Here is an 18555-nt window from a genome sequence, read left to right on the forward strand (position 1 = left end):
GAGGAGCCTGGTTGAGATTCTCTCTCTCTCCCCCTCTCTCTTTGCCCCTCCCCTGCTTGTGCGTTCTCTCTCTCTCTCCCTCAAAATAAAGAAATAAAATTAAAATAAAAATAGCTCCCCAATTCAGATTGGAGCCACACTCACCAACCACATTTGATAGGTGTTGAAACTTGGTCTCAGAGGGACTAACTAGGTCTCTTTGCTCCAAAGTTCTCTCGGCTCTACCCTGCTGCCTGCTGCCTCCCTGAGTGGGACAACGGGAAGCTGAGCTCTAAGCAGGGGGTTTCCACACACATTATGAAATACCAATGAAATATACATATATATGGTATATATATAGTATATATACACATATATATATTATATATATTATATATATGTATATTATAATAAGTAATATTATATATAAATATTATATATATAATAAAAAACCCTCAACGTCCCAGAATAAATCTTACAGGGATATTTCAAGGGTTCAGTGAGAAAATTAGTGTCCGTGTTTGGTAAGGGCTTAACACTGAGCTTTGCTAACAGTAAGTGCTCAGTAAAGTGGAGCTGCTATATAACAGTATTAATAACTATTGCTCAGAGACCAGCTACAACCTCAACACTGAGGCCCCTCTCTGGCAGAAAGAGGGAGTGAGGCCCCCCGCCCCCCCTCAGTGGATACCTGCTCCTGGGCACCCTGCAGCACCTAGAGCTCCGAAAGCCTCTTTCTAGGTTCTCCGGCTCAGGTTGGAGCAGGGGGTGGGGTTTGGCGGGTCCCAACGCTGCCTGTTGCAGAGAACTACTCCCTCTCCGAGTAGTTCGATCTGGAAGGGCAATTACCCTGCTGCGCAGCGGGGCTCGCTGGATCTGGCGCGCTCCCCTGTGGTTGGAGGATCCCCAAACAGCCGCCAGGCCAACCCCGCCCCTGGGATCCCGCCAGGTCCCGGAGAGGTGCCTAGAAAGCAGTACGAGAGCCGCCCGCCCACCAACCCCCGGGCGGCAAAGAGAGGGAAATTGGATGAGCTTCTCCCCGGGCTTGAGTCCCCGCTCCCAGGCACTGTTTGATATCATCACCCCTCTGCCGGGGCCCTTTCAGATGTCAAGCTAGGCTTCCGCGTCGCTGAAAGCCCTGCGCCCTCCGGTCCCGGTCTGTTTCCCCACTTCTCCCGGACCAAGGGATTGGCGCCGGCCAGCAGGTGGCGCCGGCGGCGCTCGGAGACCCAGCGCCGTCTCGGCTCGTCCCGGCGCTGCGGTCCGCCCAGTGCCGCCCGGGGAACCGCGGTCCTGGACGCCGGGCGCCGGCGCCTCCCGGACCCCTGCAGCGCCACGCTGGCGGGAGCCTGCAGCGCTAGGGCCGCGGCCAGGGGCTCCCCCCACCCCGACCCCCCAAGAGCCGGGCGCTTAAAGTCGCCCACCGGTGTAACAGCCGGGCTGCGTTACCTCCGCGGCGTCCTCGCAGAAAGGCTCGGCTCACCGCCTGAAAGGCCGAAGCTGGGAGTTTTATGAGGTGGGAGGGGGCAGCCTGGCCTTGTGCGCCGGGGGTGGGGTGGGTGCCGCAGCGGGGGCCCGGCGCCTCCACCGGGGGCGGCCTTGACGCCCGGGCCCGCGGACACCTGCGCGCAAATCCGAGCCCCAGCGGGAAACTGCGCCCTGGAAAGCAGGTTACCTGGATTCTGGTTTCCCCGCTGTCGTTTCCCTTAGCTTCCCGAGTCTACCACAGACCCCGGCCCTGTTTTGGGGCGCCACTGGGTTAACTGGGGAGATTCAGGACGGGTCTGACTTGAACACTGACGGGGAAGGAGAATCAGCTCTTCGTCAGCGCGAAGGTTATCAGACCTCAAAGGAAGGGGAAGGGGCATTCTCCCGGTAATGGGAGACCCCTCCCTTCCTCAGGGACGCCCCGCCCCCAGTCCCATACGGCATCGTGAGGGCCCCCCCAACCACATCTACGGTCACCTCAGCCCCAGCGTTAGAGCTCTCTGTCCACACCCTCTTGTAAATAGCTGCCCCTTGGCCACCTGTGAGCCTAGGGGTGTGCTTACCTGGGGGCAGTCTGTACGGAGGGCCGGGGTCGATGTGGCTAGAAGAGCCCAGAGCCTGGCAGTGGGGTTCCTGCAGTTTGGACAGGGAATTCCAGGGTCTTAAGCGGCCAAAGTGGGGTGGGGTGGGGAGACACAGGGTGGGGGAGCACATCCCTTAGTCCCAGGATTTCTTACCCAGTGGGAGGGATGGGGAGTCCAGTGGACAGCCAGGCTCTGGAAAGTGTGGGTCTCTTGCTGGGTTTCCCATCTCAAGTCTTTCTTACCTGAATGTTTCCTCTACCCCACCCCCATCCCACCCTATATTTCCTTTTTCTCTCATTCCTCCATCCTTCCTGGTAGCTGCCGTCTCCTGTGTCTCATTTCTGCCTCCCCATCTCTTGCCTGCCTCCTTGCCTATCTCCCTGGTGGGCTCCATTTCTTTTCTTCCCTTAGTCACATTGAGCATGTCCAAAATCACCCTAACAAAATTCCAAGCTTACTTAACACCTGCTGTGAGACAAAGACTGTCATAAATGCTTTACGTAGATTAATTAATCCCCATACAAACTCTATGCTGTAAGCACTGGTATCACCTTTGTTTTTAAGACGGGGAAACTGAGGCTGCCAGGGATTAGATCTTTGCCAAAGGTCACACAACTGTTGGAGCTGGAGCATGAACCCAGGCCACCTGGCTCCTGGGTCTGGTCCCTTAACCACGGCATCCTGCTGTTTCTCTGCTGGGTTTCTTTTTTCACTTTTGGATCTAAGGCATCAGAAACTTCATGTGGATTCTAGTGATCTTGAAGTGAGTTTCACTTCCCCTCTGGATTCTGTGGTCTCTGTAACTTCGCAGTCTTATTTCTAACCCATGTTGCTCATGTTAAAACCCAAGTTTTTATTTTACTCTAGCATTTGTGAAGCCCCTGTTAGAACTTTCCAGTCTTGTCTCAGATGCTTTCCAAGGAATTAAGAGAATAGTAAGGCTGGGCAGTGCCCTGGTGCAGTCAGAATGTCAGTGGCAGGAAAACCAGTGAGTGGTTGGGACCCAAAGAAAAGGCGAATCTGTGGCCACCAGGGTCCGCTCCCAATCTGGCCTTCCCTCTCCAGGTTTGTCCTGCAGTTCCCACTGTCGAGAGCCTGGCTTTGATTTTGTTGCAGATGGCTCCTTATATCCACTTTCTATCCAGGGTTTTCTCTCTCTTTGTGGATTGGAGCCCCAGGTGTGCCCAGCCTTATCTATGAGTCGGTCCTAGCCATAGAACACCCAGGAGAGAGGTTCTCAGGCCAGATGAGGGCCAACAGGAGGCCAGAGTTCAGGGACTTTTTAATGAAGTCAAATATATCCTTACCGAATCCTATCTCTGTGGGGAAACATGGACCCCTGGAAGAAGAAGTCAGTGTGGGTCTTGGAAAGGAGGTTTGGCAACATATGTCGGCTGGCCACGTTCTGCTCTTGTTATCTCAATGTGGATGGTAGGTTCTATCTTTGGACCAACTGAGTTCTGCAGTCTTCGCCCTCCAGTGGCACCCACTAGTGAGTGCAAAACTGCAGGGAAGCCCTGGAGGCTGAGGTCCCCCTAAATGCTGGGGGGATTTTATATATATATATATATATATATATATATATATATATATATATATATATATATAATTTATATAATTATAAATTATATACGTGTGTGTGTGTATATATATATATTTGTACAATAAAAAGTTAACAAAAGAGAGGGTAGCCTACTTAACTTCCTCCTCTACTCCCTCCCCTCCCTCCTCTCCTACTCACTCATTATCCTCCCTTGCAATCTGGCTTTCATGCCCACCCCCAAAGGTCACCAGGTCCAGTGGTCCCTGTCAGACCCTGCTTCTTCACTAGACACTGTCACCGTGCTCTCCTGACATTCCCTCCTGGATGTTCCTGCTTCTCCTCTGCTTTTGGGTCTTGCTGTGACTCTTATCTCTACCTGGAATGTCCTTGCTTTCCTTCTCTGCCCACTAAGCTAACGTTCTGCCTCCTTGCTAAGACCTAACTCAGTTAACACCTCCTCCTGAAATCCTTCCCCACTTTCCCCAATTCTGCATGCTCTGCACTTACTTGACTTGTTTGGGAGTAACTTTGGAGTAGAACTTTTCTCATTCAACAAATAAATGCTCATTATGAGCCAGGTACTGGGGCTACTTTCTGCCCTATATTTGTTATTGGTAATATTTAGTTTTTCTGTTTGAGCAGCAAAGAACATAGACTCACTCGGTATTTTACTTTAGGAACATAGGATTGTGTAATGGGAGTTTCTTTCCACCTTGTCATTTAACAATTTGTCTTCTGTGAATAGAAAATATTAATGGATTTATGACCATTGTTTCTAAGCAAAGCACACCAGAGGTCCAGTTACCCTTTTCTAGCAAGATGCTCTTAACTGCACTGAAGACTCGTAAAGCTCCCTCACCATCCTCAACCCCCACTTAAAGTTCTTTTGTTCACGGAATCTGCTGGCCCATCCCTAATTTTAGGGAGACGCTTTCCCCTTTGATGTTTTGCCTGGGCCCAGCCCCTCCCTCACTCCCACCCCCCACCCTTCACCCCCCTGTAGCGCCAGTGGTCTTAGTCGTGAGGAGACCAAGTACAACTCTGCCCTCTGTCCTGGGACTAGTGATGGAAATCCTGAACTCCTTGTCTGACTTGCTGGAGTGAGGGGCCTTTCTATAGAAGTTGAATTGTAGGTTGTATCCCCCTCCTGCGTTTTTCCACCAGCAATATGAATGAGCGACACCAGATTGGGCCCCAAGAATGTTTTTACAATTGGAATTTTCCTCCTTTGGCAGAAGTTTGAAAGCAAAGAGAACAAAATCTAGGTAGAGTTGGGTTCGGAGTAGCCACCCAGGATTATTACGGTTGGGCACCACACTCCTCGTCCAGAGGGCTCCATTCACATCAGATGTCTTTATTATTCTGCAAAATTTAGTGCGTTTATTAATATTGCTTATCGCAAAGATGGGTGACTTGTATGTTTATTACAATTTGCCGGCAGATGGCAGTCAAGTGTCTTGTTTGAAGAGGGTTAATGTATTTTGTTCAGCTTCCACGCACAAAGGAAAAATGAGTCAGTAATCAAAACCAACAACAGATCTAATGTCATCTAAAAATATTTCTGCTTCTAAACAAGAAACTGCTTTTCTAATTGATAGGCTGATAGGTGAGTATTTAAAGACAAATCCCATTGATATTAGTGCACCAGCTAATTTAACGTTTCACCTTGTATCACATCATCTGCTGTTTTATTTGCTGTACTCAAAAGGCATTGCTGAGTTCCCAACGTAAATCTACGAGGACTTTCACAACTATATGAATCACCATCAAGATACACATGCTCAAATAATCTACAAAATAAATGATATACACGTAAGATAGAGATTACTATTTAACGATCTGGTAATTACATAATAGCAATTGCTTATTGTTATGGATATCCTGTTAGTAAGAATATTCACTTGATAGTATTTAGCAGCTTGATAGCCGTGTATTTTGTATGTTATATACATGTAAGTTCTAAAATAAAACTCATTATTGATTTTTTGCTCAGATACTATGAAAGAGTTTTAAAAATTAATTTCAGAATCAGAAAACAGAAGAAAATCACAAAGAATAGTTTAGATCATTGAATACATTTTGGGAAAAGATGGACTGGGGGGAGGGGGGACAAAGACTGATGGATTAGGATGTGAATTTACTATCGGTATTTATGCCAAGCTTAACTGGTTAGTTTTGAAGAAAAATGGAAGAGAAAAAGAAAACATTAAACTGGATATTGCCTATCCAGGTACATGGCTATGTAATTTGAGTATTTTAAAACTTTGAATATTAACAATAATGTAGTTACAATTTGTCTATCTTACATACGGAATTTAATTTTTCATTAAATTTATTTACATTAAATTTCATCAAGTTTTCATTAGATTTTGTCAAATTTAACAAATTAGCACTGGTAGGAAGTTTTCGGAAATTATGTACTTATAAATTCTAACTAATGATCAAAAACTCCATATTATTCTACCTCAGTGATTTCCGTGTTTTATTTGTATTACAATTCTTCAGAGATGGAAAAAAATATCAACTGAGTAATGAAAGTGTGCACAAGGATTGGTAGGTACATATCCCATATAACTAATAAACGGAAGATAAAATGCATTTCAACAATAGTGCTAAGAATTCAAAGTTGAAATATGGTTTGAGGGATATTATATTGAGAGAGATGCAGGCAAAGATACTATTCAAATGAGAAGCCATACTGGGAGCACATACTTTTGGTAAGGCAACATCTAGAGAGATCATCCAGGAAACTACAAGTACTTTGATGAGAATTGTCTTTCTTTGGCAGAAATGATACAAAATTTCGTAACACAATGGCACATTGATTAACAAATAACGTGGGGCACCTGTGTGGCTCAGTTGGTTAAGGGTCTGATTCTTGATTTCAGCTCAGGTCATGATCACATGGTTCATGAGTGTGAGCCCCAGGTCAGGCTCTGCCTTGTCCGTGCGGAGCCTGCTTGGGATTCTCTGCCTCCCCCTCTCTCTCTGCCCTTCCCCTGCTTGCGCTCTCTCTCAAAAATAAATAAACATTTTTTAAAAAGCAAATAATGTTACATGTTTTTTAGGGCAGGAAACATAAAACCAAACTATTAAAATTATTGTAGATGCAATGAATATGTTACTTTTGAAAAAGGTATGAAATGCAAATATTACTTGATTATTTTAGGTACAACTGGTAAAAGCCGTGTAGAACAGATAATATTGCTAGATTTGTGGATTTCCAAAAAGTAAATATACGAATATTTGGACAAAGGGGTTATCCAGTAGATGACAAAACAAAAGAAAGCATATACGTATTTTCCAAAGACTATTTATAAAGCCTGATTCCAAAGAGAAATTGGATATAGCAATGCCGCAAGTATGCAGAGAGAACATAATGGCTCCTACAGAAGATCCTCAGTATTTTCTAGGGCATTGTATATTGTTTGTTCTGCATCTTCGTTACATTTGGTATTGAATGATGCAGCAAAAATTTATTTTGACAGCACTGGATTTTTTATATCATCCACGATATCATATAATTACTCTTTCTGCTTCAACCAAATGTTGGAGTATATTGAAAATGCATTTATGGAACATAAAACTTAAAATCATTGTTGAAAAGGAGATGGGGAAATTGAGTAGACACCATCTTGCTACTAAAACTTAATTAGGGGGAATATGCAGTGTGTATTGATGATATGCATAAAAGCGTAGATTCTAAAAATACAAATCAGAAATGTACTTTTGAAAATATCCTCTTTAAGATGCTTTACTCAGGACTAATTTAGAGTGAAGATCAAATTAATGTTACAGTAATCCCTCCTTATCCTTGGTTTTACTTTCTGTGTTTCAGTTCCCTACAGTCAGCTGTGATCTGGAAGCATATGACCCTCCTTCCAACTCATCATGAGGTCAACAGTAGCTTCACACTGCATCACAACGCCTACGTCATTCACCTCACTTCATCTCATCACTAGGCATTTATCACCTCATATTATCACAAAAGGAAGGGTAAGTACAGTTAATTCAGTAAGATATTGAGAGAGAGAGAGACCAGTCACATAACTTTTAGTATAGAATATCGTTACAATCATTCTATTTTATTGTTAGTTATTGTTATTAATCTCTTAATTGTGCCTAATTAATCAATTAAACTTTATTTTAAGTATGTATGTAAGGAAAAAACATAGTGTATACAGGGTTCAGTATTGTCGTGGCTTCAGGCATCCACTGGAAGGTCTTGGAACACATCCCCCTGGGGATAACGGGAACTACTTATTACATAAGCAAAATTAGCCAGGAACCCAAAGTCAATGAATATCAATCCCTTGAAAGCAGATAATAAGCTAAGAGGAAATTCAAGAAAAGTTAAATTATGATAATTACAGAAAGATATTGATATTAAATAGATGGCAGTTTCTTCACAATGACCCCAACTTCTCCAATGTAAAAATATCAGAGAAGGGAGGAAGATTCATTTCAAATGTTATTTCCATAATCAATCCACCTATAGTCCAAAATCTTTTTTTTTCTTTTTAATTTTTTTATGTTTACTTATTTTTGAGAGAGAGGGAGAGACAGAACGTGAACGGGGGAGGGGCAGAGAGAGAAGGAGACACCGAATCCGAAGCAGGCTCCAGGCTCTGAGCTGTCAGCACAGAGCCTGACGTGGGGCTTGAACCCACAAACCGTGAGATAATGACCTGACCCAAAGTTGGACGCTTAACTGACTGAGCCACCCAGGTGCCCCTCTTTTTTTTCCTATATTGGTAACAATAACATTAAAAAGAAAGGCGTGTACTGCTGAAGAATGTCATTTTTTTTCAGGATGCTAGATTAGTACTTCTCAAATTTTTATGTGCATACAGAGCACCCGGGGATCTTATGAACATACAAATTCTGATTCAGTAATTTTGGGGTAAGACCTGAGATTCTGCATTTCCGACAAGCTCCTATTGCCCTGATCTTGGGTGTTTAGAGCAGCAAGGTTCTATATATCGTATATGATTTGAAGAATTACTATCAATATGAAGTACCAAAGCTGGGTGAACATGTACAACTAAAATTGACTGATGAACATATTAAGGAATTTTAGACATTCCTCATCAACATATGAAGAACTAGCAATCTAAAACTGTCCTTCTAGAATGCAAACTGGTGCAGTCACTCTAGAAAACAGTGTGGAGGTTCCTCAAAAAATTAAAAATAGAACTGCCCTATGACTCAGCAGTTGTACTACTAGGTATTTATCCAAAGGATACAAAAATGCTGATTCAAAGGGGCACATGCACTCCAACATTTATAGAAGCACTACTGACAATAGCCAAAGTATGGAAAGAGCCCAAATGTCCATTGACTGATGAATGGATAAAGAAGATGTGGTATATATACACAATGGAGTATTACTCGGCGATCAAAAAGAATGACATCTTGCCATTTGCAACAATGTGGATGGAACTAGAGTGTATTATGCTAAACGAAATAAGTCAGAGAAAGACAAATATCATATGATTTTACTCATAAGAAACAAAACACATCAACACAGGGGAAGGGAAGCAAAAATAAGATAAAAACAGAGAGGGAGACAAACCATAAGAGACTCTTAAATACAGAAAACAAACTGAGGGTTGCTGGCAGGGGGTTTGGTGGGGGGATGGGCTAAATGGGTGATGGGCATTAAGGAGGACACTTGTTGGGATGAGCACTGGGTGTTATATGTAAGAGATGAATCACTAGATTCTATTCCTGAAAACATTATTACACTGTATGTTAACTAAACTTGGATTTAAATTAAAATTTAAAAAAAAAATTTTTTTTTTCAACGTTTATTTATTTTTGGGACAGAGAGAGACAGAGCATGAACGGGGGAGGGGCAGAGAGAGGGAGACACAGAATCGGAAACAGGCTCCAGGCTCCGAGCCATCAGCCCAGAGCCTGACGCGGGGCTCGAACTCACGGACCGCGAGATCGTGACCTGGCTGAAGTCGGACGCTTAACCGACTGTGCCACCCAGGCGCCCCAAATTAAAATTTTTTAATAAAAAAAAGAAAAAAGAAAATAAATAAAATAAAATTGTGCTTTTAACACAGTCTCTTTGGGGCTTCTGGGTGGCTCAGTCAGTTGAGTGTCCGACTCTTTATTTTGGCTCAGGTCATGATCTCAGGGTCATGAGATCAAGCCCTGCTATAGGCTCTGTACTGAGCGTGGAATCTGCCTAGGATTCTCTCTCTCTTCTCTCTCTGCCCCTGCCCGCTCGTGCTCTCTCTCTCAAAATAAATAAATACACATGAAAAAAAAAAACTACTACCTCCCAGTAAACTATTGCAATGTTTTGTGGCAATAACTTACTTGATCCATTTCCAAATAAGTGAAATTTTCAAGGTACAATTAATTTTGCCAAATATCAATATCGGTGAATAATGTGGCATCTCAAAATTAAGTATGTTAGAACCAATGTAAAGTTCACAATGCAGTAAGAAAAACTACCAATCTGACGATCATTTCTATAAAATATGAGCTATACAAAAAGAAATCATTGAAACTGTCTAGAACAATTATTTCTACCAAGGAAAGATGTCTATTTTATGACAAATTATTGGACCCAAATGACTTTACGCTTCTAGTATTATAAACATTTGAGTTTTTTATTATTTTAAGGTGAATCATTTACTTGTATAATTTATATAGAGTAACTTTTTCTTTAGTAATTGTTATTGTTGAGAAGCAATTAATATATAACTTTTTTAGAAAAAGTAAACTCTAGGGGTGCCTGGGTGGCTCAGTTGGTTGTGTCCGACTTTGGCTCAGGTCATGATCTTGCGGTCTGTGAGTTCGAGCCCTGCATCAGGCTCTGTGCTGACAGCTCAGAGCCTGGAGCCTGTTTCAGATTCTGTGTCCCCCTCTCTCTCTGCCCCTCCCCTGCTCATGCTCTGTCTCTCTCTGTCAAAAATAAAATAAACATTAAAAAAAAATTTTTTTAAAAGAAAAAGTAAACTCTACCCCCAACATGGGACTCGAACTCACAACCCTGAGATCAAGAGTCACTTGCTTGGGGTGCCCAGGTGGCTCAGTTGGCCACCTCAACAGCCAACTCTTCGTTTTGGCTCAGGTCATGATCTCACTATTCTTGAGATAGAGCCTTGCATCAGGCTCCTCGATGACAGTGTGGAGCCTGCTCGGATTCTCTCTCTCACTCTCTCTCACAAAAATAAGTAAATAAACTTAAAAAAAAAAAAAAGAGTTGCGAGGGTCGCATGTTCTACTGACTAAGCCAATCAGGCGCCCCTTAATATAACTTTTCTTAACTTGAAGAAGGGGTAGCTTTTTCAAATTTGTGTAAAATGCTGTATGAGCTGGTGGTGGCCCTGCTTTGGAGAGTGTACTTAATAAGGAATAAGGAATAAGGAGTAAAATGACCTGTGAAACACATTTGCCTGGTGTCACGGTTTTGGTAGCCTGAGATTCCTGTTTTGTGAGATTAAAAGAATCAAAATATAATCTGGCTCCCACGTAGATTGTTATAAGGATAACCCAAGGTACTTAGGAAAACAGGATTCTTGACCATGAGCCTGTTTCCCAGATACCCAGGAAGACTGACGACCAAGATCTCATGGGAAGACAGAAATTGTGAGTCTCCATGGCAGAACGCTGGAATGCAAAACTAGTCCAGGGCCTAAGGCAGCTCCACCTACCAAGTTCTTGATTGCCTTTTCAGCAGACCACACTTCCGCTAGGCAAGTAAGCCATCCTTTCCCTCTCTCCTTCCTCTTTCTCTTCTGCTTTTGCTATTTTTTCCTGTATGGGTCAATTCGGAGAGAGAATCTGACTGGACTAATATGGCCACTGTTGGTCCTGCGGCACAGCTTAACTAGAACCCCAGATTTGTGCTTAGAGAGCCCCCTTGTGGCCGCTCTCCTATGTAGGAGGCTTATGGGCGGACTGGGTAGTGAACCTTTTGGAAATAGTCCTTTTGTTTAAAAAAACACCCTTGATCAAAATTTCCTCTATAAACACCATTTGTTTTCCTGAACATAAAAGCAATACCTGTTTGTTTTAGAAAATTAAGGAAAATATGGAGAGGAAAAAAATTAAAATGATCACTTAATTTTGGTGTATTTTCTTCGAGCTAAATATGCATGTATATATGCATACCTACATGCATATATGAAACATGTACAAGATTTAGAATGATACACATTATATTCCTTTAAATTTATGGTGTAAGATTTTTCCTAAGTCACACACACAAGAAGATCTTCAAAAACACCCTTGCTAATGGCTTCCTCATCTTCCAACAAGAGATGAGCCGTCATCGGCTGCTTCACCATTGTAGGACAGTTGTTCATTTTAGCCAGACTTTCTCTGTATGAAAATGTAGGCAAGGCGGCTGTGGGGGACGGTTCAGTGTGCTGTGATTCGGGGCTCTCACCCCCAGGCCTGACTGAGGTGACAGAGCTGGCTTCTGTGTCCAGGCCAGCCCTGGCAGCCCGGACTCCCATCTGCAGGAACAGAAGCTCAAAGAGGGAGAAGACCTGGCCTGGGGATTTTTTCGCACACGTTTACGGGAGGGAGTTGGTGGTAAAGGGTTACAGGATTAGAGAGCTAAGCTGAAGGGCCGCACCTGGAGGCAGTCCTGCGCACGGAATTTACAACAGGAGCCTGGGAGTCGTATAAATGAGTAATGCTTCATGATGCTCTTTTCCAAGCGAGCTGCAAAAATTGGCAGGGGCCCTTCAGTGTGCTGTCGATGTGTCTGGAATTCAAATAATTTGATTCTGAGATACAATGACAATGGGAAGCAAGGCATTACCTTGAGAGAATGATGGCCGAGACAGCCGCTGCGACCAATATTCATGGAAGATGCTGTACTAACAACTGTTCTCCATTTGCCGTCCTCCCTGAAATCTCTATCATGCCTCGTTGCTGTTGCTATTGCCCTGACTCAAGGGCATTAAATTAAAAAGTAATGTAGCTGGTAATCCTTTTTTTTTTCCTTTCCCTAGTCCAGGCAGTGAAGAATGGGGAACGTGAAATAAAAACCTTCACTGAAACTGATATGTCTCTTTAAAAAAATGATGCTGACATTAGACACAGCTCAGAAGAGCGCATTTGAATATCAGGTGGCAGTACAACGTATAGCAGAACTTGCTGCTGCTTCTTCTGAATTTGTCTTTGTTGGCTGAACACGTTAATATTTTTCCAAGGTGTAATAGCTGGGAGGATTCCATCAGAAATAACAGGAGATCTAGTGAGCCGGGTCCCATTACCTTTCAGATCACAAGGCATCTGGCTTTTGCCAGTTGTCATTTCCATCAGGGGAAATGATAAGCAGTTTTGGACTTTATTTGCCCAAATATAGTGCTCACACTACCTCTTGTGTGTAAAGTGTTTGGCTTTTCTGAAGCACTTAAAAAAAAAAAGCCTTTTTATCCATGGCATAGCATTCTGGAAAAGAACCCCGGACAGGGACTGTGAGCTATGGGTCATGATTTCTGGTTTGCCATTGTGGTTTTCTTTCTCTGGATTTCCTTTCATCCATCTAGAAAAGTCTTTCCTTCCATGTCCCCAGTTCCCTGATTCTGCTATCTCATTTGACTACTTATTACTAATAGTAGGATTGACAGTTCCCAGATATCTTGACTCCACATTTGCTACAAAAATCACACTCCTTTAAGGGGTGCCTGGGTGGCTCCGTCGGTTGAGCCTCTGACTTCCACTCGGCTCATGATCTCATGGCTTGTGAGTTAGAGCCCTGCATTGGACTCTGTGCTAACAGCCTGCTTTGGATTCTGTGTCTCCCTCTCTCTCTGCCCCTCCTTTGCTTGTGCTCTCTCTCTCTCTCTCTCAAAAATAAACATTAAAAAAAATTTTTTTTTTAAAAACAAACAAAAATCACACTCTTTTAAGATAAATTTGGCAAATTGAACATTTTGACTTTTTGTTAATCCAATAATTAGTTCTTAGAATATGAACATGTAAATAATAATTGTGACCATTTACATAGCATTTACTATGTGACAGGTACTGTTCTGTTTTATTTTTACAACAAATCCTGTGATGTAGGTATGTGGGAATTATTCCAATTTTATAATTGTAAGAAATAATTTTAAATATATCTTGTTTCTGCTATAGAAGTACATCAGACAGTCAGAAAGGAATAATGAATGGATAAAAATTTATCAATATGTTGTGTTTGGCTTCTCTCACTTAAAGCAATGTTTTTGAAAAAATAAATAAAGCAATGCTTTTGAGATCCATTTACACTGCATATATCAGTAACTACTTATTGCTGAGTTGTCTCCCATTATATATCTTCTTTAGCTAGTGTCTATTCAAATCTTTTTCCCATTTTAGTTGAGTTGTCCTGTATTTTTGAGTGGTAAGAATTCTTTATATATTCAGGATACAAGTCCTTTATCAGATACATGTCTTATAAGTATTTTCTCCCAGTTTGTACCTTGCCTTTTCATTTTATTTATTTATTTATTAAAAAAAAATTTTTTTAGTGTTTATTTATTATTGACAGAGAGAGCGAGAGAGACAGAGCACGAATGGGAGAGGGGCAGAGAGAGAGGGAGACACAGAATCTGAAACAGGCTCCAGGCTCTGAGCTGTCAGCACGGAGCCCAACACGGGGCTCGAACCCACGAACTGTGAGATCATGACCTGAGCCGAAGTCGGATGCTCAACCGACTGAGGCACTCAGGCGCCCCTTCATTTTATTTTTTAATGCTTATTTATTTTTGAGGGAGAGAGAGAGAGAGAGAGAGAGAGAGAGAGAGAGAGAGAGCACGAACCAGGAAGGGGCAGAGAGAGAGAGAGGGAGACATAGAATATGAAGCTAGTTCCAGGCTCTGAGCTGTCAGCATAGAGCCTGATGTGGGGCTTGAACCATCTGGGAGATCATGACCTCAGCCAAAGTCGGATGCTTAACCAAATGAGCTACCCAGGCGCCCCACCTTTTCATTCTCTTAATGGTATTTTTGAAGAGCAAAATGCTAAAATGTTTACAAAGTTCATTTTATCAATTAAAAAAATATTTTTGAGGGGCGCCTGGGTGGCTCAGTCAGTTGAGTGTGGGACTCCTGCTCAGGTCATGATCTCGCGGTCTGTGAGTTCGAGCCCCACGTGGGGCTCTGTGCTGACAGCTCAGAGCCTGGATCCTGCTTTGGATTCTGTGTCTCCCTCTCTCTCTGCCCCTCCCCCCTCTCATGCTCTGTCTCTGTCTCTCTCTCTGTCAAAAATAAACAAACAAAAAAAAAATCTAAAAAAAAAATTTATTTTTGAGAGACAGAGAGATAGAGAGAGCTCGTGGGGGAGGAGCAGAGAGAGAGGGAGACAGAGGATCCCAAGAAGGCTCTGTGCTGTCAGCACAGAGCCCTACACTGCAGATCTTGAACCCACAAACTGTGAGATCATGACCTGGACTGAAATGAAGAGTCAGACGCTTAATCGACTGAACCATCCAGGTGCCCCTTATCAATTTTTTATTTTACAATTTATGCTGTTTATTTTGTACCTAAGAAATTGTTGCCTACCCCAAGATGGCAACATTTTCTCTTATATTGTCTTTAGAAGTTGTATGTTTTTATGGGTTACATTTGGTCTATGATTGATTTTGAGTTTGTATAGCATGAAGGATCAAGACATCTCTCTCTCTCTCTCTGTATAGATTTCCAATTATTACAACACCGTTAAAATTACCCTATTGAATCACCTTAGCATTTTGTCAAAAATCAATTGACCATATATGTGTGTTTATTTCTGGACTATCTACTTTATTCCATTGTCTATCCTTACACCAATATCACACTGTCTTGATTAGGTAGTAGGTGAGTCCCCAAGTTTTTTTTTTTTTTTCAGAATTGTTTTTCCATTTAGATTCTTTGCATTTTATGCAAATTTTAGAATTACTTTGGAATTTCTATCCTCTAAAAAGCTTCCTGTAGATTGTGTTGAATGTATAGATCAATTTGGGGAGAACTGACATCTTAACAGTATTAAATCTTCAGATCCATGAACATGGTTTTGCTCTTCATTTTTTTTTAATGTTTATTTATTTTTAAGAGAGAGAGAGAGAGAGAGACAGAGTGCGAGCAGGGAGGGACAGAGAGGGAAGGAGACACCAAATCCGAAGCAGGCTCTAGGTTCTGAGTTGTCAGCACAGAGCCTGACGCAGGGCTCGAACTCACAAACTGTGAGATCATGACCTGAGCTAAAGTCAGCCACTTAACTGACTGAGCTACCCAGGCGCCCCTGCTCTATATTTTTCTAATGTCTCCCTTACTTATTCTCAGCAGTATTTTGCAGTTTTCAGAGTATAGGTTTTCGTCATTTTGTTAAATCAATCCCTAAGTATTTAATATTATTACACTATTTTAAATGGCATTTAAAAATTTTTTCAATTTCTCATTGCTCTTTGCTAGTATATGTAAATACAACTAAATTTTATATTATGTACCTTGCTAAACTTACTAGTTCTAGTTGGTTTTTTCTTCCTCTTCTCCTTCTCCTTCTTCCTTTTCTTTTTCTTTTTTTCTGGAGACTCCTACATAACCATTTTGTGTATGAAAGACAGTTTTGCTTCTTTTCTGATGCATATCCCTTCTATTTCTTTTCTCTTACCTTATATCATTAGTTAAAAGCTCCAGTACAGTGTTGAATAGACGTTTGGTAGTAGGACATCCTTGACTTGTTCCCAAATGTAAATCGAAAATATTCAGTCTTTTGCCACATGGACCTTCCTGTGCAGCTGTGGGAACATCTTCATGTCATGGCACCTGGTTTTCTCCACAGCAAGTGATCCAAGAGACTGCATGGTGGAAGCCACAAAGTGTTTTGTGACCTAACCTCAGGAGTCACACTGTCACTTCTGCAATATCCTATTGGCTAGGCAGTTTAGCCCTACTTGATATGGAAAGAGATTACAAACGCAAGAATCATTGGGGGGCATTTTGGAGACTGGCTATTACAAATCCTTAATCCCGATGTCCATCCTTAACAGTCTGTAAATCACATTTAGAGGAGCAACTTCCTGGAGATCGTCTACAATAAGTTCCTCCTTGTGCAGATGAGGAAACTGAGGTCTACTTAAAGATGTACCCTTACTTTGAGGCAAAATCAGACTCTTAATTTCCATTCCAGTGTGCTTTCTATCACATTACGTTGCCTCAGTATCTATTTTACCTACCGTATATCTAAGGAGGTGGGCATTTGCCTTAAGTTGCCATTAAGTAATGAGAATAAATGGGGTGGGGCGGAAAGGCTGGGCACACAGAAGCTGCTGCTGGGGGTTTTCTTAGGATCACCACAAAGCCATCTTCAAGGTAGCCATCAAATAGGATAATTCAGTGAGTGCAGTTCAAAAGCTTCACAATGTGACAATGGAAATTGACTTGATTTAGCTTCAAAGATTCTATTAACTCAGAGAAATGATGATTTTATGGGAGAATTAATGCGTAGCCACTGGTAGAGAACGGAAGTGACCTTACTGCTTTGAAACTTGTTTTAACTCCTTGCTTAGATCTATGTACAAAACATTATAGCTCAGATTCCTAGTCCTATAATACACACATTTCAGAGCCAGATGATTAAATCTTGATCCTAATTACAAAGGAAATGCAGAATTTGCAGTCAGCTCATTTTATAAGGTTAAGAAATAACCTGCTTCAAAAAGTGGCACTAAGTGAATCCTCCTAAGCACATCGTTCACATGATGTGTGTGTGTGTGTGTGGGGGGGGATTGCTTGCTTGAGACACATGACCTTTGCTTCTAAGATCACAAGTACATTAAAATTGTGACAAATGGATAGTAGTGTATCACTGACTTTTAACCTATATTTTTTCTCTCTCCTATTTGTCTCCTAGTTGAACCCAAAGTCCAAAACAAATAAAGGTTAAATTCCTGAGTTTTAAAAACACTATTTGTAAATAGTATCAAACTTATATAAAAGTTGCAAGAATAAAAATACTATACTTGTATATCTTTTATCTAGATTTGCCTGTTAACATTTTACCCCCTTTGCTTTATCATTTATTCACACCCCGCCCCCCCATACACACACACCTATTTTTCTCAATCATTTGAGATTAAGTTACATGTATCATGACCCTCTACTCTCAAACATTTCAGTGTGTATTTCCTAATAATAGGGATATTCTTTTATATAACCGTAGTATAGTTGTCACCTCAGTAAATTTAGTATTTGTGTAATACTTTGAACTAATCTACTCTTTCATATTCCGGTTTTATCAATTGACCTAATGATGTCCTTCATAGTATTTTTTTCTCCTCCAGGATTGGATTCAGTGAAGGGCCATGTATTAGATTTAGTTGTCAAGTTTCCTTAGACTTCTTTCATCTGGGACATTTCCACACCCTTTCTCGTATGACATTGGCACTTTTGAGGATAGAGTCCATCTTCCCTGTCTTTTTAAAAAATACAATGTTCGTCATTTTGAGTTTGTCTGAAAATTTGTCTCATAACTAAATTGAGGTTATACCTTCTTGGCCAGAATACTAAAACGAATGGTGTTGTGTCCCTTACAGAGTATCACATCTGGAGGCACACAGCGTCCGTCCTCTCCTCATTGATCACCTGGTCAAGGGGTTATCCAATTTCTCCACGATGTAATTACTGGTTTGTCTCCTTGCAACTAATAAGCAATATATGGGAAGGCACTTTAAGACCATCCAAATATCCTGCTCTTTTCTGTTGAAATTTAGCAACTATTGATGATTCTCGTTTGATTCAGTCATCTTACTGTGATAGTTGCAATTGGTCTTCCAACTCCCCTATTGTCTTCACATTTGCCAGCTGATACTCAAGAGTCTGCTATGAGCAAGAGTCTCCCCTTTTCTCCATTTACTTACTAGTCCTGTGAACTCACAGACTTTTATTCCCCCCCCCAATGGTTTACAACTCATTACTGTACTTAATTATTTTGTTAGTCAAATTGTCCCAGATTTGGCCATTG

The 18555-nt window shown here is 41.8% G+C and overlaps 1 long non-coding RNA gene across 2 annotated transcripts; it reads left to right on the plus strand.

The window, feature by feature from the left end:
• On the plus strand, nucleotides 1–12557 carry LOC109492084. Of its 2 annotated transcripts, none has more exons than XR_002145807.3 (3): nucleotides 1–1495; nucleotides 7433–7590; nucleotides 11159–12557. It is a non-coding gene; the product is annotated as an uncharacterized LOC109492084 (long non-coding RNA). The 2 variants fall into 2 exon arrangements; XR_006586496.1 differs by lacking the exon at nucleotides 1–1495 and adding an exon at nucleotides 3739–6151.
• The last annotated feature ends 5998 nt before the right edge of the window (nucleotides 12558–18555 follow it).

This window comes from Felis catus, chromosome D1, assembly GCF_018350175.1.
Source record: "Felis catus isolate Fca126 chromosome D1, F.catus_Fca126_mat1.0, whole genome shotgun sequence".
In the NCBI taxonomy this organism is placed as follows: Eukaryota; Metazoa; Chordata; class Mammalia; order Carnivora; family Felidae; genus Felis; species Felis catus.